Source organism: Falco naumanni, chromosome 5 (assembly GCF_017639655.2).
Source record: "Falco naumanni isolate bFalNau1 chromosome 5, bFalNau1.pat, whole genome shotgun sequence".
NCBI lineage: Eukaryota > Metazoa > Chordata > Aves > Falconiformes > Falconidae > Falco > Falco naumanni.
Genome location: NC_054058.1, coordinates 68037398 through 68058754, shown reverse-complemented (window position 1 = coordinate 68058754; position 21357 = coordinate 68037398). Strand labels below are relative to the sequence as shown.

Here is a 21357-nt window from a genome sequence, read left to right as displayed (position 1 = left end):
TCTTAAAAAAACCCTGCCCATATTAAATCCTGTCCTGTACAACCAGACCACCCATCCGACTTCTGTGTGAGTGGTTGGTGAGGATGAACATGGTGGAAACTCCAATATATTTCTCTGGACTTCTTTGGTTCTGCTGTTATTTCACGGCAGCAACAGTCGGGGTCTGTTCTGCAGCTGAGTTGCCAGCTGAAGACTTTCAATCTGAACTCTTCACTAGGGAAACACAGCATTTGAAAGAACCCCAGTGTGTCTTGTCTGGAAGTGCCTGATATTATCTGTGCCATGCGTTCAATGGCTCTCAGCCTGTGGGCAGAAAGGCTCTTCCTTGGGCAGCCACAGAAGGAAATATGTTGGAGAGAAGGGTTTGGTGTGGGAGTGGGTTGGTCCAGGAAAGAAATTCTCTCTTAGGAAGTGGTCTGCAGCATGCGAAAGCTGGAGAACCACCGAGGTAGCACATTCCACAGGCAAAACAAATAAATGCAAAGGCAGATATATCCCTGGTAGCTACAATTTTGCACGTGGGCTACCCTTGAATGCGCACCAAGCCCTGGCTCTCAGTCACTGCCCAGCTGTTTTGTCCTTATCAGTACGCGTGGGGAGCTGGCTTGGTGTTTGGTGGTTTGTTTTTTTTTTTTGAGGGGGGTGTGTGTGTTGTTTTTTTTTCACTCCCAGTCTACCAGCCAGTGACTTGCAGTTCCACTCCAGTGGGAATGTGTCGCTGGAAAAATGTGAGTGGACCTGAGGCTGCTTTAGATCTTATGATCTGGGCCGGCACCTGCGTGGGGTGATGGCAATATTAGGTGGGGATGCCCCGGTGCGAGCTCCTGGGCGTGTGGCGCGGCGGCGCGGGGAAGGGCTGCGCTCCAGTGGGAAACCCACAAGCCCGGGGGGTCCTTCGGTGCCTGGTGGCAGCACGGAGGGCACCTGGCTGCCACCGCCTGTCTGTGCGTGCCCTGCGCTGCTTTTCGGGCAGCTGGTGCTCGGCGGGGCCGTGAGCGCCCCGGGGGCGCGCAGGGGGGGTGTGCCGGAGCTGGCTGCCGCACACGCACACGCACCGCGAAGCAGCCCATTTGCTGGAGGGGGTGTGCATCTGCGTGCGAGGGAGTGGAAAGGGGTGGCGGGGATGGAGGAAGGGAAACCAGGGGAAAGTCTGACACTCCGCACAGAAGGACCGAGACCCTCCGCCGCTGGGGAGGAGCCGGCTTCGCTCGCAACGCCTCCAAGAACCCAGCCCCCGGCCCCGCAGTGACCCCAGCCCGCACCCCGCCGCCTCTCCGGCCCCCGGCAGGTACCAGCCAGCTCCCGCCGGGCGCTGGAGCGCTTTTTTTTCCGCGGAGAAGGGATGGAAGGAGCGGGGGGTTGGGGGATGTGGATGGAAAAGTGCATGCGGTCCCTTCTGCTTATCCCGGAGCCTCCGCTCCCCCCCGTCCCGCCGGCCGCCGGGGCTACCGCGGGGTGGGTGGCACCTGGCAGAGGTCCCCGGGCCACCTGCCTCGCTGACACCGGGGAGGTGGCAAACCGCGGTGCCGAGGGAATAGCCCTGGGCTGTACCCCGGGAGCGCGGCGGAGGGGGGGTCGGGGGGTCGGAGGGGGGTCGGAGGGCAGTTTTGGGAAGAGGAGGGTTAAAGGCTGCGGAGGTGGGAGCGGAGGGGAGGGGGGGGTCGTTCTCTCAGCCCCGGCTTCTGCTTGGAGAGGGTGGCTCAGGGCCATGGCAAGGGCGGCGTGGGCACCACCAGCCCTGCTCATCAGCGGGACTGCACCCGGAGCGGTAGGCAAATCCCTTCCCTGCCACAGCCCCCCAGCACGGCCCCGGGCACGGCTCTGCTGAGCGTGCCCGTGTCACCGGGACCTGCGGAGCAGCCGGCTGGCTTGGGGTGCTCGCTGCAATGGGCTTACTCGACCGGTCGCACTGACAGCCTCTGCTTTGCCTTGTGCTGTGACACAGAGGGTGGCGAAGCTCCTCGCCTGGCAGGGAACAGGCAAACTGAAAGTTGCTTCTGGAAGGGAAGCATTCCTGAGTGCGTTAGGTAACCGGTGACTGCGCTGACGGGGCTCCGCAGCCACCTACGATCCCTCAGGACAAGCTTCGCTTTGATATTGAGTGGGAAACCTTGTCCAAGAACAATAGAGATCAGTGGGGCAGCCTGGCCGTAAGTGGGGGCACTTTGCTGGGAAAGCAGCAGCCAAATGTGACAGAGGCCAGGAAGATGCAGCAAGAACTTCTGCAAGAATTCTAGCGTGTCACTTCTTTTTCACTACTTAGCTGCAAACCTAAGGAACAAGTCTCTCTTCAATGCTATATGGCACAATTTTTAGTACTGTTTATCCAACCCTCATTAGTATAGTTGATGTGGTTTTCACTTTTGCCTTTTAATCAGTTCGTTTAGCTTATTAAGGGCCTGATCCTGAAAAGCACTGCTTATCATCTCCTGCAAGGTATGTAAGGGCTGAGGTCTTTATGAAATCTGTAGAAGCTGGGTGTCTAGATAGCTTTCTAAAGAGGAATTGGGGTATTTTAATCCATAATTGTAAACCTACTGTCAAACAGAGGTGCCCAAATTCTACAGGTGTCACACTCCTTTTTCTTAGTTTCCAAGGCAAGTCTTGCTCTGGGATGCTTCATAAATAGAAGCATTTTAGCCTTGATCAGGCTGAGAAGCCTGGCTTCACTTTTGTTTGAACTTTATTTTGGCTTGGACATCCAGACTAGCCTGAGATCCAGGAACTAAATTTGCTTTCCCTCTTCTTACCACTGGATCAATCCAACAGGGTTTCTCAGGGTACTGGCAACAGAGCAGACTCCCCGTTAGGTGCAGTGCTGAAGCACAGTGAGATGTGCTCCAAACCAGGCAGAAGCATTTTGAGCCAAAGTCTCCCACAGCCAGTATGTGGGCTCTGCCCATGGAGCACTTTAACCAGAAATGGAAATAGCAGCTTCACCCGTAACCTCTGCCGAGCCTCAGAACACAGGAATGGTTGCAGTTACAAGAGCTGGTATAAGATGCTTTCAGGACAATAATACCAGGAAGAGACAATTGCCTTCCAGTAGTGCTGAGTAAGGTGACTAAAGCTCAGAAAGATCTAATTTCCATTTGTATTTCTGCCCTTAGCTTTGGCTTGGTGGGTAGCTGCTGTCAGATCCCCCCCTGAGGAGTGAGACCTCTTTTGGACCCCACTCCCAAGTACCAGCCTCCACCTGCTTCTCTCCAGCTGCAGGTTATGCCATCAGCCAGCCTTCCAAAACACTGTAATAGCTCTGATCTCACTCTACTTTTTTTTGTTGTTGTTACTGTTTGTTTTGCTTTTCTTTGGGTTTTTTTGTTATTCTGAGAGGTAATGTTTTCACTGTAGATACCACTGTGTTCGTTATGCAAATTATACTGCACCCTTGAAATTCTACTGGGATTTTGCAATGGAATTAAATGAAACAAAGCCGTAGGAAGAAAAAACCCAACTTTTAATTAAGCTAGATTATTAAATGGAAATAGGTGTTGTTCATTGGGAAAGAGCCTTTTAAAGTGTTTGAGTATACTGCATTACTATTGCTCAGAGATTAAATAATGATAATTAAGTAAATCAAGGTATTAAAAAGTGAAGCCAAAGAATGAAACACTTCCAACAAAACCTGTCCCTACTTTGGTCCTGGCAGAAGTGATATACTCAGCAACTCTTTCCATGTATATCATGGAACAAGTGTATGTGCAAATGTCCCACACAATCAGGATCTTTACAGTGTTAATTTGCAGAAGGTCCTAATCATTCAGAGCCTTTCTGTGAGCATGCTGTCAGCTTAGGGTGGTCAAAATAATGAGGCATTCCTGGAGTCTTTTTGAATCCCTGTTCTGCTTTTTCTCTCACTCCTTTTGCAGTTAAAAATGCAGAAGCTGTAATCTCAGGTGTCTCTTCGCTATGCACCACTGCAATGTAGACGTACCAGTTACCTGTGGCTCCGGGGAGGCTGATTCATCAGCTGGGAATCAGCTGAATTCCCAGCACATGCCCGCATTTCTTTGGCTAAAACCCCTGGTGCTGGAATTGGCCACTGAGCCACCTCTACACTTTTTGAGGTTTCCTAGATGAGGGAATCCTTCAGTGCTGGTTAAGCAGGCTTTCCCACCACGCTTTCCTGGCAAGGCAGCCTGCGGGATAGCCGGAGCTATATTTGGCCCATTGTCTTTTTAACCCATGGCAAATGCCAAAGGTGCATGCTAAGTGTCGCTAAATCAAATAGGCGCAGTGAACGTGTGATGTGTTTGTTTTCCTTGCTTTCTGGATTTTCTCCAACTGCAAACAAGCGACAGAGGTTCTCGTAGTAAAGCCATGCCCATGAGATCTGAAGCATAGTGGCTATGTTTAAATGATGTGTGAAGCAAATTGTTGCTCCATGGGTGTGCTATTTTTATCTTTTTTATAATGCTGCACCTCTGTTGTACTTCTTAACACAATCTCCCCCCGACCCCCCCCCCCCCCCCCCCCCCCCCCCCTGCCCCAATGTTTCTGTCTGGGTTTTATGTATTTTATAAACTTAGCAGTGGCAATGAGTCAGTGCTTAAATTATCCCTGTATAAATCTTTACTCCTTTTATCTTCTCCTTCCTACCCTTGTGTATTCAGAAAGGCCCCACTCTGGTATTGTTATTTTTCACATCCTAGAGACATGCTGCATGAACAACCACATGTTATTTGACAGTGGGTGATAAAAAAAAAGGGAGGGAGGGGATTAAAAAAAAGAGCAGCCCTTTTATTCCACTCTCCCCAGCTTAGATGGATCCAGCGTCACATGGAGGGGATCCAGGATGAGTCAGGGAGCAGTGCTGTGGTCCAAAATTCCAGTTTGCATTACAGCTGGGAGGCAGTATTCAGCATCATGTGGATTTATTTTCTTTTAACAGGAACTGCAAAATAATTTATGGAAGCCCTATAGACTAATGGGCAGAACAGATAACAGTAAGCCAAGAAGAACCTGGATTCCCATCTGGGTTGAATCATTGACTCAATTTGACTATCAGAGTGATGGGTGTGGTATTTAAGCCTAGAATATTATACCGGCCTTAACTAAATCATCACACTTCCCCACAACATAACTGGAAAATGTGATTAAGGTTCAGAGCTCTGCTGGTACCTAACAGTTTACCTAATAACTTCACTGGCTGGACTAAGCACAGTACGTTAGAGACATCTATTTGCAACCTTAATTTGCAGGATGAATCCTAATGGGTTCAAGATATATATGGCTAAAGAAAAATTAATGCTCTAGAACTTATATGCACATGGAGACCTGTAACTAGTGAGGACCTTCTGCACTGCATGAATTTCACACCGTATGTAGTACTCAGCTTTCAGTAGCATGCATCCTTTCTATATGTCTTTGCATATTTTTCTTTCTGGGTTATGATAAACAGAAAGAAGAGTCATGTCAGCTTTTGCTGTTAATGTGGTCAGTATAAAAGTAAAATAAATAGCCATAATTAAACTTTTCCCAATCTACTTGGTCAGTGAATCAGGAGACTTGCAGGAAGCTGATGCCATGCAGAAGAGGAGAGGCTAAAATTTCTGTAACATCTGAGCATACTCCAGCAACATGCTGGGTTGTTGTTACTTTCCTGTTTATTTTTTTCCAAGGGGATGGGGAGGAGAGAAGTTACCGGTTTTCCTGGAATGTCACCTTCTAAAAATCCTGAAGATGCTGCAGCCCTGAGTATGAGCTCATCTTGTGTCAGCATAGCTCAGGACTAAATGCACTGGAAAGAGAAAACCTAGGATTAACTGAAAATTATACAAAACTTAAGGCTGTTGTGAAATGAAAGAGTTGCGCCTGTTCTCAGGCTGCCTGTACTTAGTGACTTCAAGGGATTTAAGCCCATGTTTAAAGGTAGACTGCTGTGTGAAATGCTCTCGTGAAAGAAGTACTTTCCTAAAGTCTAAATGTAGAGTGAGATCAAGTCTGTTAAAAGTTAAGTGCAGTCCTGAGGGCTGATGTGGCCAAATATTCCAGTTCAATCTTGGCTAGAATTTTAACATTTTGAACAGCTAGGTCTAATGGTATGTGCCTACCTAGCTTGTTATATTCCCCTGGAATTTATCAATGACACACTCCATATAATTGTGGTTATTTTTTGTCCGCCTAAAATCCTTTTTTGGTTTTGCAAGGGAGAGCCTGCAAAGAGGGAGTATGTAAAAAATTCTTTCTCAACCAAAAGAAAAAAGTTGATTTCCCCACCCCCACCCCCCACTTCCACAATGAAGAATTGAAACAATGTCTGTTGCTCTCATGCTTAATGTCACAATCTCTGCTAAAAAATAGTAAGAAGAAATATGATGTATTTTTCATATGGAACTTATTCCCTGTAATTTTATAATGCACATATGTGAGGTTTTATGAAGACTTATACTAAAAGGCTTTAGAACAGTGTAATAAAGGAAAACTGTTCAGAAAAACCTTAGTATCAAAAGAGCTAAACAGCTACACTTTGAGAGAGGGAAATAAAATGAAGGGCGATGACAAGGAGTGATAGACTGTTGCAAGTCTCTTTTCTCCAAGAAACTTTTCTCCAAGAATCACAAAAAGAACCAGCCTTGACTGTAAGGTTCTCTGTGCTACTTTTCTGACTTTCTTCACAATCTGTACCTTTGCAAGATGTAACATTTCTATGTCCATTCTCTGACCTCTGAAAGATATGTTCTATTGGCATGTAAAGTACCTATCATTTACATAGTTTCACAATTTATTCTCTTTTTTAAGCAAGTGCCTGAAAACCTTTATTAAGCACATAAATAAATCTTCAGAGCTACTACAGTATGTCCTATTAACAGGGTGATCAATACTACATCTCCAAAGGTCCGCTGCTGCTTAATAGAAATCAGAGGAGACACAGGTGCAAATCTATTTGTGACTGTCTTCCATATTTCTTAAAATCTTTGTTTCTAGTAGGAAGAATGCATAAGATATGGATAGTCATGATTTATTGCTTCTGTTTCTATAGTTACAGGCAGTGGACCTTTTCTCATTCAGATAAGTTCTTATTAATTTACCAAATATACTGCAGTAGCATCGGGAGGTCCCAGTCAGAAATGAAGGTCCTCTTGTGTTGACATTTGTGATGTATCCAATTAAACAAAAAGCTAAAATCCACTTTCAACCATAGCATCAGGCAAGAGTCAGCAAGCACAGATGACTGAGAGACGTGGCTTCCTCAGGAAGACAAGTAACAAACCCAGCTTTATTTCTTAGAATAAACAGAGGTCTCAGCCTGTTTTTTCTGTTGTTGAATGACATAAGCATCAGGGCAAAGTTGAATTTGTAGTGGCATTATGGGATCCCCTATTGTGAAAGATAAATAGCAAATTTGGCCTAATGCCTCTATAAATTAATTACATTGAATTAACCTGACTTTTGGTTCCTGTGACCTCCTTAGTTTAACAGATTACTTTCTGAAAAATGCATCTTCAAAGAATCCACTTTATTCTGGGGAGGTATTTTATAAGGAAGTTAGAGGATTTTCTAGAGGCACAAAGTCTCCACATGAACAAATCTGGAATTCTTGGATCCGTTCAGCCATGTAATACTTTGAGTCAGAGACTAAGCCTTTGTGTTTCAACTGGAGCAGAACTCCCATCTCCAAAAGAAAGAAAAAAAATCTGCTAGAAATAGTATGCAGAAACACAAACTTACCAAGAAAGAGAAGACATAATTCAGGTTTTATTCATTTAGGAAGCAGGCATACCTAGCTTTGCCCGATCTTCGTGTGTCTCAGCACATTAATATTGAGACAGATGGTGTCATCCAGTTTGCTATTTAAGAGCAAAATATTGTAAGTCATTAATTTGTAGAAACAGGTCATTTGAAAGGACCAGAAATCCAAGCATAAAGAGTGAGTTAATAAAAGCAGATATCCTTATTACCACTATCCTTTTCTTAAAGCCAAAATGTAACACACACACCCCGTTTTTTTTTTTTTGGTTTTTTTTTTGTTTGTTTTTTTTTTTTTTTTTTTTTTTTTTTTTTGTAATTAGTTTTTTTGTCTACAGATCTTTAAATCTGCTTGTCTTTGCTTCAGAGTTTTAAGTTAATAAAGCACACTTCCTGACTGAGATCTTCCAAAAGTAGTCCTGGGTGAGGGGTTTTATACTGATCATTTTAACAACAGCAATACCATCCACAGATGGGTGGGTTTTACTTTAGGACAACCCACTGTACATGCCCCGTTAACGTGATGGACTCGGGCTGAGAGGCAAACTTGTGCTTCAGCTTGTAGGTGACACTGCTGCACTGAGCAAGTGGACAGCCCCCGTGGCAATGACGGTAGCACACACCAGTTGATCCAAAAAATATCACAGTATAACAAGGTGTGTGGTTGGTTTGGGTAAATTAGAGACACGTAACTGAAATTAGTGAAGTGATTTGTAACAGCTAAGGATAGCCCTACATCTTCAGAAGAAATGAGTGTCTCTAGAAAAAGGAAAGCAGAGATTTAAGCTAGCAGTATGCACTGAAAGCATTTGGGGAGAAGAGTTGTAGAGAGAAGTTAGAGGCTGAAGTACTGAGCAAGTGCTATCACTTCTTCTGGACTGACAGGGTAGTTGTGGTGGGATGGCCAAAAGCCCCAGGTCATGACAAAAGGCTGTGTAAACCAGCTGACAGAAAGTTAGGAGGAGTACTCTACAGCTGAGGCTCTGAGCTGCAGATTTAAGCACCTAAATTAATTTGGGACCCTCAAGCCATGAGCCCTCCCAGCAGACAGGCATCTCTGCAGGGTCAGTCTTTTCCTTGTGTCAAAATTTAAAATAAAACAAAAATTATAATAAATTAGAAAAAAAAAAAATCTCTAGCCTATATTTCAGGGGTTCAGGTGCCTGCTTTTGCTGGAGGTGACATGGAAGGGCAGCTTTTCCAGGGCGTGCCTGGGCGGTGGCGTGGCTGGTGCTCAGGAGCATGGCTTCCTCAGCCAGCATCGTTCCACTCTGCTGCCAGGGCTCTGCTGCCCCAGGCCCCGCAGAAAGGGGCTGCGTCTTGGTGTGGTCAGGGCATCACCCTCAGGGACAAGATTGCTCTGGCTGGGGGTTTTGGTATTGGTGTTAATATTTCTTATTTGATATGGAACTATGCTATTGAACTGATCGTCAGGAGTCCAGTCCTACCTGTTCCTGAAGGAGTGCGCCAACCTTGGGGCTCCTGGATGAAAGGTTTTGGGAGAGGTGGATCTGCTGGTTTGGGTCTGTGGGAGAAATGGGCATGCTCGGAGCTCACTCTGGCTGTGGGCAGAGGTGGGCAGAGCAATGCCTGGTTTGGAACCCCACAGGCACTCAGCAGTTTGGGATAGTTGTGACTTTGCTGTGTGTGCACCCAATGGCCCAGGTGCCGTGGGGGGCGTGTGGTTAGGTGGGTTTGGCTACATGCAAAGCCAGGTAGCAGCAGAAGACAGGTTTTACACTGGTCTCTAATGCTGAACCTGGTTGGTTGAGGAGGCAGTTAGGGTCATAAGTCTCTGTTATTAATCTTTTTGGCTTAAACAATTTTAGTCGACAGGGATGCTTTATGTAACTACTGCCTGAATCATTGTGGCCTGTTGATCTGATGTCTTCTACAATGTATAATGCTGTCAGGACTGAGGTTTCCTCAGACCTGATGAAATCCAAGGTGTTTGTTTTAAGACTCAATTTATTATTTTGTACACTGAACTCAGAGTTTTAAAGGCTTTAAGGAGAAGCTGGCCGTATGCAATTTTTCGAATGTCGGTCCCATTCAATTGAGGAAAATATGAGAGAACTGATGCTTCTAAGAGAGTTACTAACATTGCTCAGGCTTAAGGGACTTTTAGGTCCCCTTTCTAGAAGAAAAGGGACATTTACCTCTGCTGCTCTGTGCTGTCTATCTATTTAAGATGAGTGTCCTGGGTAATACTGTTTGCGGTGTACAGATTTGTTCTGGAGTTACAACTCGGTGTTTATAGTCCTCTAGTGACATCTACAAAAAGCAGACATATATTATCTCATAAAGTTGCCTCAGCTTGAAAAAAGTAACAAATGAATCTATGGAAAATAAATATCTTTCACAAAATAAGACCCTGACAAGCCATGCACCTTTCAGTGAAATTGAGGGGGTTTCACGTGGGAAGATTTTCACCTTTAGATAAAATCATTATAGATAGACTAGCTTAGGCTGAAGATTGAGTAAAATAAAATATATGAGAGGGGAATTGGTAGACTGATATTCGTACAGTATCCCTCTGAAAACTCATATATCTTGGGTGGTTTTTTTGGTCACTGTTCTGTTTTATTTTTCTAAAGAGATTTACACTTTTAAATGCAGATAAATTATTATGCTGTCCGCACGAGCCTGAAGGTCCTGCGTCCTTTGCTTTCTGTTACTTTGGTACAGCTCATTGCTTTCCTAAATGGCAACACAGGCACTATTATGAGATTCACAGCACAGACTTTGATTTCTTCGACCGTGCTTAAAATCAAATCCTGGCTACTTGGTGACAGATGAATTATTGTGCTTTATCTTTTATAGTGATGGAACAGTTGGGGTTTTTTTCTTCTCAATTTTTTGCTGTTGTACATTGATGCATAAGGATGAATAAAATAGACTAGACTAGACTAGACTAGACTAAAACAGTGCTGAAAGCTCCAGTGCCAATTTCTGTACCTTTTCACAGCCTGACAGCAGAGCAAGAGGTACGTGCAGCACACAGTGCAGGGAGTTTGCCTCTCTTAATCCCAAACATCTGGTTTCAAAGCAAGAGAAAAAAACCTCAAAGCAGAATGAAATTGTCATATTCGGTTTAACATCCAAGGTGAGATTCTGCATGGTTTATCCCTGTTTTTTCCATTGTGCTGGGCCTGTGCTGGCTGCCAGCATGTCCTATGGCACAAGGGCTAGGTCTCTCCTAGCTGGAATTGCCTGTTCTCACCTCTTTGCTGCAGCAGTTCTCCAGGTGGTTTTGAGGCACAGGCTTCCCAGCTCTTCTCTCCTCTGAAATTTCATCTCCTTCCTACAGTTTAACTCTCTCTTGTACTTTTGTAAAGACTTCAGGCACTGTTATCCTGTATCCTGTCAGTTCCCAGAAACAGTCCCACCTGATGAAAAAAACTCACTCCCTAGGGATACCCTACTCAGTAGCAATCTTGCCTGTGGAGTGTTAAGCTGTTAAAGGGAGATAATTCAGACAGATTTCAGGTCTTGTGTCAGGTTTCCATGACAATGGTAAAAATGCCTTTGTTTATGATAGCATTTATGCCACCGACACCACAGGCACAGCTGTTCTGCAGTTGGTCAGTGCTGAAATATGGATAGTAATTCTCTTAGTAAAGACAGGCTTTACTTCTATTTTTATCCTTGGTTATCACATCACCCTGTTTTAAGGATAATATCTGCTCTAATGCATGGCATTAAAAAAAAAAAAAAAAAGTACTTTCCATCCTTTCTGTCTTTTCCTTCCTTCCTTTTGCTGCAAACAAGGTAAATGCCACTAAAGTGATGTGAGAAGAGCATTTTGGAATGTGTTTGGATTCATTGTGTTTTGTTTTCCGTCCAGGAATTCACATGACACAACGGAAAGTGGGATCTGACACCTCTGAGATAAACTATTAGGCTATCTTTAAAGTGCTACACTCATCTTTATAAGTGAAATTGTATGTAAGGCCAGAAAAGTTGGGGCACAGTAGCTTTGAATATAAGTAGCGTTATCTTTGGTGGAGGCATCAGCAGAGACTACAACGGTCTGTTGTGATTCTCACAAGGACTTGCAGTAGGGACAGTACTATTTGTTTGCATTCTTTTCTCAACAACATACTATTTTGATGCTTCGAAAGCATGACCCTTTGTAAATTGTTCTGTCTTTCTTCATTCTTCTTTGAGCCACATGGGAGAAGAGGTGTGAGCACAAGCAGTTAAAGTTGAAAAGGTGCTGGTGGAGGATGGAGGAATTAATAACCGATGCTATGGAAACAGTTTGCTCTGTAGAGCTGCTGTGACTGTATGGGCATTATGTTCGGATGGATCCAGGATCCTCTGTCCGTGTCTCCAGCGTTTTCTCCTAGAAGATCAGTAGCTTTTTTCCAACTAGTTTTATTAGATCCCCCTTATGGGATATGAGGTGAGCTACAAATATATATGTTACAGAAAGCTTCCTCAGTGTAGCCTGTGTGTGCCACCACTCCCGAAGGGAAACCCAGCCGTACTGTGGAGGCAACAGCAATTGCTCAGAGCTCTTTTTAGACATGCTCGAGTTGAAGATGTGAGCTCAGTCCCATGAGTGTCTTTTCTTGTGTAGCTGTCATTTCCACCTCCTGCTTTTCTGTTAAGCTGGGAGAAAGTCCCAGAATAAGCATTTGAGTTTTTGGCAGTGTTTGCTGCCTATGTACTTATTCTTCATTCCCCACAGAGATAAGGTGTTGCGTGTGTTTCTGTGGTTTGTGCAAAACTTTGAAGTAACGTTTTCCTCTTGCGGTTCACAAGATGTAGGTTGGAAACCCTGACACAGAAAAAAAAATGTTTCCTTGATCTGAAGCTGGATGTTCAGGCAAAAGTTTCTCATTTTGGTGCAGGAGGTTTACCTCTTTCAATTTCAGAAGATGGGCAAGGAATTCAATGGAAAGTATGTTGCAGAATCTTGTTTTCCTAACCTCCACAGAAACTGAATCCTATTTGGACAATAAACACTAGAACATAAACAAGCTACTGGATTCACTATAAGGGCAACCGTGTAAGGTTTCTGTGGTCTGTTAAACACAAGAGTCAATCAAATATCCCTCTAATAATCTGAAGTCTGGAAAACTTTTTACAATATTTAAACATCTTCCTTGAAGGATGAATGGTATTTCGTTTCCCACAAGCTCTCTATACTTTGTGCTTATAGTTTCTGACAACAAAACATTGATAAGCTTTGGAGATAATTCAAAGTTGATATAGTATTTTTTTGATTAGATCAAGGCTGCTGTCCTAGATGGGGAGAATCGCACTTGTGTAGTACCAGAAGGAGAATTTTATCTTGTCATTTGTTTGAATAGTGTGAAGTTGTCACCTCTCTCTCCCTACAGAAACTTCTTTTTTTCTGTTTCACCTTACTGAGTTAATTTCCCCCAAAAATATCATCACAAGATGAAATGAATAGAGCCTATTTTATAAATTGACCCTTATTGTGACCCAGGTGCAAGTCCCAGGGGGGTTCATGAGGACATGCCTAGCGTTCAGCAGTTCTCCCCAAGATTATTCTAGGAAACACGTATCACCCAGTACTGAAGCCTGCTCTGGTCTGATAAGGTTTGTCTACATGTGGAAGTCAGTGTGCTGTTAAACTAGAATAACAGGGCACGGTATCTTCTTCATGCTAACTCTCTGCATGACCAGTCCCAGTCACAGGGTATATGTCCTAAGGCTGCTTTTGAAGTGAAGCAAGCTGCTTTCTAATTAAAAAGTCTCCCAATATGCACTTCTGTGTGATGTGATTGCAGAGCAGTCGGTATGCTGTTAATTCACATCTTACTGTGTCTGGACTGTCACATCGACAAGCCCCAGCTATTTCAATTTTAAGGTCCTGGACAATTGTTTCTGTAAGTGCAACAGGTGGGATCAGTGCAGTGGACACCGTGTACTGTGACACAGAGGGCTTGGATGCTGCACACCAGGGTAGAACTGTGCTTCTTGAAGTGAATATAATATTTTCACTGATTTTAGTAAAGATCCAATTTTATGCTGGTGTTCATGTGTATCACAGTAACACCTAAAAATCCAGTCTGGAATGTTGGCCTCATTGTTCTGTTACTGGTAAGTTAATATCTAAGGAGAGCTTAGATAAGAGCAGTAAAAACGGGAAGGGAGGCTTTGAGTCAGATTTGATTTATGAGGAAAAATTAAAGCATTTGAGTGTGCATAGCTTGTTTGAGTTTGACAAAGACGATGACATGACTGTAAATACTTCAGAAGTTTAATTCCAAAAACAGCAGAGGATTTGCTTAATGTTAAGGACATTCCAAAGGTTAGGACAGCAGCTCAGGAGACCTGGGGTTAATTCCATGACATATGTCCTCAGGCAAGTCATTTCTGCTTAGATCCCTGCAAATTCCTAAAGGCACCCAACTGCCATGTCTTTGTCTACACCAGTGAGTGTTAGTCAGCTGAGACTGAAAACCACCTAATTTAGACAATTAACTTGCTAAATACCTCTGTAGGTCTGGGTCTTGGCCTATACCTGCCTCAGCTATATGTGTCTGTAAGTGGGTAAAAACTGCCCTTTGTCATCACAGAGCTCGAGTATTTGTAAAGTGTGGGTGTTCAGACGTTACATCGGGAGCCACACAAGTATACCGAGTAGAAAAACTAATTAAGACAGGATTTATTTCACTTGTCTGTAGTGTAAGGTGGCCACCTAATCTTCCCCTGCTTTCAGGACAGAGATGGAGGTGCTCCCAAGGACAGTGTGCCCTATTCCGCGGCAGTATCCCAGACAGGGGCTGAATTCACCCCCGGCAGTGCCTGTCCCCACCCTCTCTGGAGGGAGCCAAGACAACGCCTGAATTTTAGATGGCTGAAATTAGGCAAGATGAATGTTATCTTAAGAATGAAAGGATCAAATAAAATCGACTCAGCTTGATTTTAAGGGGGGGAAAAATCTCTTGAATGAGTGTATTTGCTGAAACGTCCTTTTAAAAGATTTACAGAAACCACCTCAAAGGACTTGCGTTTCCTCCTGTAATATCTCACACTCAGGAAGTCTTTTATTAAAAGCTAACTACATGATAGACCTCCCACTCCTGTTTCTGTGAAGCAGTCCTTGTGCAGACTGCCAGCACCCCCAAAGTGCTGTGGTGCACGTACTACGGATGGATGTTGTCTCCAGTAAGGCCCACATGCTCCCAGTTACCCAACACTATGGTTGGAAATCTAGCCCTTCATAACTAAATGGGAGCTGAACATTTTTGGGAATCTACTCCTAATGCTCTTTAATAAGACTGCCCTATGCTAGTCACAAATGCTGTGTTACCTCTAGGTGGTAGCTACACCCTTGAAAATGACTGATCCTCAGAGAAAATATGATTATGGGCCCTGTGAGTTTAAAGAAAAAAAAAAAAAAGGCATGGAAATGAAAGTTATTCGATGGACAACTAGAAAAATTCTGAAAGCTTCTATTAGAGCTGCTAGAGGTCCATCTGCAAAGCTGCTGTAGGATAATGGGGATCTGAGGAGAGTTTGAGAACTACAGACTGACAAGGAGGACTGAGATGACCTGTCATCTGAGGTCCCTGCTGACCCGTGCAATTGCACAAGTTTGCATTTCAAAGAAAGATGAGCTTAATTAGTTTATCCTGATACAGGCGTGACTCAGTGATATAGTCCTCCCTTGTACTATTTCATTCTCTACCCAGTGGGACAGCAACATCTTTTTGCAACTAGTTTACTCTTTTTTTTCTGGTTTGCACCCTTCAAAGAAAAAGCCTGCTTTCAGGCTTGGTCCCTCTTGTTTTGGTAGTTCCCACCGCCAGCCTCGCCAGAGTTCATCTTCACGCAGCCAGACTCCGGTTTCCCTCCACATGCTTGTCACTGACCTACGGCACCAGCTCCGCAGGGAAGGGGAGAGTCCCTTTGCCACTCAGCCCCATCTTCTGGCTCACCTATTGATGACGAGGCAGAGATGAGTAAGCAATTAGTCACTTCAGGGACAGGGACCTGGTTACAGAGCCGGTGGCTACATACCATACTGGGCTAGACTTATGCTTGGGAATGTCCAAAATCTGGTGGATTCAGAAGAGCAAAATATACTTGTGGGAGTTTATGTTTATTGCTTTTTCTTGACCTTTCAGACCTAACACCTGTTGCTTTGGGAAATCAAAGCTGATCTGTCCTAAGAACTTAGTGAGGGATTTAGAGTTCGCACAGAGGATCTAAACGTGGTGGAGCTTTTATCTGGGTGTGGAGCAATTCTGACTCGGATCAGGACATGAAATAAGAATTCGTGAGCTGGAGAGGTCTTTTGGGCCACAGGGCTAAAATACCCATTTTAAACCTGAGTGAGACTTGGTGAGATAGGTGGGAGATGCACTTATTGCTGGTTCCCCAGAGAGCTGGGGCTTGAACTTGAACTAGGCGCTCTGTTCCTGAGCACTGTAAGGACTCTCCTGCTGCAGAAACACAAATATATATGCACAGCCTGCACTGTTATGTGTAAGGGAATAAAGACAGAGATTGTATGAATTGCACTGAGACCAGCTTCTTGCTGGCCTCACTCGACACCCCAAAGTCTTAACCCTTCCCATGTGTGACTACAAATCTGTGAATTCACATCATCTGCTTTACACCCTAATGCAGGGGCTTTGAGTTGTTCTCTGTAAGTGGCCACCTCTTTCCTCTGGTTTACGTCCTCTGTATCTGAGCCACATGCCTGATGTGAGTAGTGAAAGATGCTTCCAAGTGCCCAGTGCTTCAGACACAGAGAATGACTCTGTACGAGTGCTTGTCCACAGGTCACTGCAGGTTGCAAAACACAAAGGACACGGAGAAAGCAGACAACAGTGACAGGAGCACCACACTGCCTATATACAGCAAAGTAGCTGTTGTGCTCTGCCTGCTGCTGTTATTATTAACAAGTGTCTCACTTTTTGCTCCCTCTGACTGTATTATCCATCAAGCATCATTCATTACATCGTTAGACTATAAGCTGCAAGAAGGACAGCCTCTGTATCCTCCTTCATAGTATGTGCAGTGCTATGGGGTCCTGCTCCTGACTGGGGATTTTTTTAAAAACTATCCCAGTATAAATGATATATAAAAATAGATCAGCAGCGTAACATCTGTCAAGAAAACCATACAGAGACCTAAAAAGTGTTTTAGTATTGAATTGCTTTACTGTCTAATGTGGGGTTCATGCAATAGCTTGCTGTAGTTTTCTGAATTAGAAGACAGATCATACAAAGCCTTGTATCTCTGGGCAGTGTTCAGGGAGCTTGGGAGAAATCTGTAATTACGAAAATTGGGAAGTGTGCCAAAGATGATTTACAAGTACGGAGAAGAATGCATCTTTTGTGATGTTCAGGACTTTATCAGGTTTATTTTGGAAGCTTTCCAAGATTTATAGAAAAAAAAACAGTCAAACATTTTGAAGTGGAGCAATCAGACTGAATTTCAGCTGCAGCAGCAGTTGCAATAACCCAGGGGTTTGCAGCAGCTTCCTCTCTCTTGACACAGCACCAATTGTTCCTGTTACACCAGGTAGGATCACGTTAAGCAAAACAATTTAACTGAGCGATACTGACAGCTTTTGAGGTGTGCAAGGGCAACACACAACAGAAATGGATATTGTTATCACCTGTATTATAGCCTTTGTTGTAAAGTTCTCCTGCACTCAGAGCCTCACTAGAGGCACACACTCTGTGCAAAGAGCAGGAGTTAAAACTCTTCAGAAGAAAGTTAAGAAATACAATAGAAAACAAAGATGTACCTCAGAAGTGAGGTCTTACTATTCTCATTCAGCTTGGAGTCACGAAGGTGTGGTGATTTGCTCTTGCGTAGTTGTAGATAATTGTTCCTTGCAATTGATTTAATGGGATTGCTGACTGTGGACGCAGCTTTGGACTGTGGAAATTGACAAGTCCATGGTCACTGAGGATTTGTTTCTTGTGACAGCTAAGCATTGGACCTGCAGCACCAATCCTCAGATGCTTTTCAAGAGAAATTGGTTGTAGTTATTGTTTTCAGACCCCTGATCCACCTCCCTTTATGCAAGTACTTTTCTATTTACCCTTGACTACACCTGTTGGAGCTCCATGTCTGTTTGGTAACCCCAGTCGAGAGCTCCAAAGGGCAAGATCTAAGTGTTTTAACTAAAATGGTCATATAGTTTCTCTGTCTAATCAGCAGAGATGGAGATAACTAGGCTTCCCATCCAAAAAGTCTGTAATGGCTGGGAGTAATCAGTCCCTGAAGTGCCTGCTTCTCTCCAATGACTGACAACGGGAACTAGATGAACTGACACCTCGTTTTCAGATGATGAAATTTAGGATGAAGAAACTGCAGTATTTCTTTAAGTCATTTTAACTGCTTTTGCAGACATTGGGCTATTGATGACAGCAAACCTTGGAAAGCAGCATCTCTGACAGCAAACCCTGGTCCAAAATATTTAGTTCACTTTTTTTTTTCCTTCTTTCTTCTTGTTTTCCCTTCCCCTTTGCCTTTGGAAAAACATGCTGTTGCAAACTTGGAGCAGAGGTGGCATCTCCAGTCTCTGCTGCTGAACCAGCTTCTATGATGATGGACCAGGATGGGGTTCCATGCTGGTGGCTGCTGGAGCCAATTACCCTCGTTGTTCACTGATGGTGCTGCAGGAATGTATGGTGTTTAGTATAGGAAAACAACATAGGATTTGATTTGGGATCATCACTGTCACGGCTGTTGAGCATCTGGGTGGCTGTTTGTTGAAGGGAGTATAACAGCTTGCTGGGTGCTTTTATGTCACATCATAAATGACATGAGCAAGTACACCAAAGAGAATGTGACTGAAGAGACTGAGGCATTTCCCTTAACGTCAAAGAGTTGGATTTGGCCTATTAAATCTAAATTTGTGTCTGTAGGCACAATGTACGCATACAGGAAAACAAAGGCAAACCTTATTTATCTGCTTTCTGTAGCATGTTAGTCTTCTGTTTTTTAGCTGGAGCTGTGATGGTCATTTTCCTGCTGTTCTGCCCAGACTGGAAGAGGGAGTCTTCTCAGTGGCATTGTACAATTTATTTTTGTTAGCTTTTTGGAGGTCCAGTACCCCTGCAGGTGCAGGTGCTGAGAACAGTGCAAGTCAGACCCCTGATTCTTTCTGTATCAGACTAACTGGTGGCTCCTGATTTTCGAGTTTCTTTATACTGAACAAAGTCCTTCAGTTCTGCAGAAGACTTATAAATGCATGTAGGGAGAGTAAGAGTGCTTGGTTTCCACAGACCCAAATAAACCCTTGAAGAGAAAAAGGTTTCTTTCATGGTTCTCAGGAAGAGTTAGGCAAATAACTTGAGCAGCAAGAGAAGAGGTAAGCAGTTCCCAATCTCCATTCATATTATTCACACTTACATGTTGGGAAAGGAATTCCCAGCTCAAGAGTGGACTCAAAATTAAAAGAGAAACATCCCCAAGGCTTTTGGAATAGGAAAAACAAAAGAAGCTGCAGAAGCTCAACTCTCATGAATTGTTAAAACAAAACAAACAGCTGGATGGCAGAAGGGTTGTTCTTTGCCATAAAATGTGTCCTGAAACTCTTTCTTCCAAGATCTGTGCTGATTATTTATTTGTTTTAGTTTTTCTTTCTCATGAATTGATTTCATTTAAAAAAAAATAATTAGTCATCTCATCTTCTGAATATGGTGAGAGGATGCTAGCAATAATTTGCTAGTTTCTTAAGTGCAATCAGTTATTCATCCATTCTGCTGAGCATTTGGTGGAAGAGAGCAAGGGCTTCATCACATATCCTTCTTTGTCTGCAACCCTACCATCCTAAAAGTTTTATTTCCCACTTCCCCTCTCATTTCATCATGAGCCTTCTGTCCTCAGTCTTGCAGAGCCATTTCCAGCAAATACAGCAACACTGAACTTAAGGTGTTTAAAGTCAACTGGCCCACGCTGACTGCAGCTGAGAACGACTCCATGAACGGGTGCTCTGGCAGAATGGAAGAGGCGGTGACATGTGGCACGAGGGCCATGACAAGTAGCAGAGGTCAGCAGTGCCTCCCTGTCACAGTGCTGCCTGCGTGGCTTTTATTGCCTCTCTTTTTTGAGGTCTGTGTCTCATGGAAGGTGAACTAAGAACATCTGTGGAGATGTCAGTGAACTTCTGCTCTAAAAACATGCCACTGAGAAGGGTCTTGTAGGAGGACACTTGTGTGCACTGCAGTGGATAGTGGCTCTTTGCTGGTTTTTTCCAAGTTCATCAGAGCTTTTCTGAAAAGAGATTTTCAGTGATCATGAAAATCCAGCTGATGTCTTAGCCTAGCACAACCTTTTAAAAAACCAGAGCTAAATTTCAAAGATTTCACCTGTAAATTATCTGCCTATACCCTCACAAAACCTAGAACCTCCTTCCCTTTTTAATTTCTGATGGTGCTGTTAGCCTGACTTGGACATCTGTATTCACACTGTTGGAATATTTGGCATGGTTTTGCCATGTCTCGTATTTTCCACAGAAATTGCACAATAAAGGACAGTATTTTTTAAGTGCCAAAACTTGATGGGATGCTTTGCTGGCTGTGTCACTGACTGCCTGTCTTGCTTGGCTGGTGGCAATAGTGGCACATTTCCCTTATGGGTGCTGGGACCCTCCAGCAGACCGCAGGGGAGACAGGTGAGTCACATCTGTATTTGCAAGTTGAACAAGGCCAAAAGACAGCATTGGCCTGGAATAGCTCATGATGAGCCATGTTCACTGTGCTGGTTTTCGCTCTTGTCTACTAGTGTGTTTCCAGATTGCCTTACCATGAGCTGGGGGGATGCGGAGGCCTCCCAGGAGTCAGTATCGATGAGACCACTTTGTTTTGAAGGGAATGAGGTTTCAGCTGTATGGACAGAAGCTGTGCTGCGCTATTCTGCCTCAGGATCTGCAGGTAGTGCCTGGCATATGTTATGTATTGCTGCAGACTTAGGCTTGGGGTCTGGAAGCTCAAGTCAGAGCTGCACTGGGGGTGACTGTACCATATTCCTGTAATTACACAGGCTTTCCCTCCACCTATCCTTTGTTTGTTTTGTTCTCTTAGATGTAAGCTCATCAGGGAAGGTATTGACACTTGCTCTTTATTTGTAGAGTATTTAGTACCATGTGGCCATGACCTGCATAGATTTCAGTGCAAAGAAAGGCAGTTGAATCTGCTCTTGCCTGTTTGTTTGCAGCTTGCAATGCTTTCCCTGACCATAACTGTACCGTTTAGGAAGGAACAAAGGGTAGCTACTTAAGAAATGTAAAACCTGCCTCACTTCAGCCCTGGCTATTTAATTTTGTAGGCTTAAGTCAGACCCTTAAGGTTAAACATGTTTCTTTTCTTGTCTTGGCTTGAACAGCAAATAGAATGTTTCAAAGGGGAAAAAAAAAAGACTCCGTACGATGTAGGCCAGGGTGATGCAGTCCTGCCTGTTTTTCTTGATCTGAAACACTATTAGCTGGAGTGCAATATGGCCTGGCCAACTCAGTTTCCATCCCATTTTTGGATGGAAAGTTGCACTCCAAACAGGCGCAGAAGCAACAACCATTTGTTCATGGACGGGTGGATGTTTGCTCATTTTCTTTGCAGCATAACATTTTCTTGGTTAGGCTTTCCTTCACCCCTTCCTCCTCCACGCACCCCCCCAAAACTGCAGAGTAAATACCTTTGGCTTACAATGAACAAAGCTCTG

General features: G+C 44.0%; 1 protein-coding gene across 3 annotated transcripts in view; it reads left to right on the top strand.

Annotated features, from left to right (window-relative positions):
* The first annotated feature begins 673 nt into the window (after positions 1-673).
* The window catches only part of SEMA3D (semaphorin 3D), a 147995-nt gene continuing 127311 nt past the window's right edge, over positions 674-21357 (top strand). The window contains exons 1-2 of one of the 3 annotated variants that reach the window (XM_040595918.1): positions 674-728; positions 1167-1288. The gene's annotated coding sequence lies outside the window, so the exon portion shown is untranslated. Of the gene's footprint in view, positions 729-921; positions 1289-21357 lie in introns of those variants that run through there. The other 2 variants (XM_040595919.1, XM_040595916.1) reach the window with 2 other exon arrangements.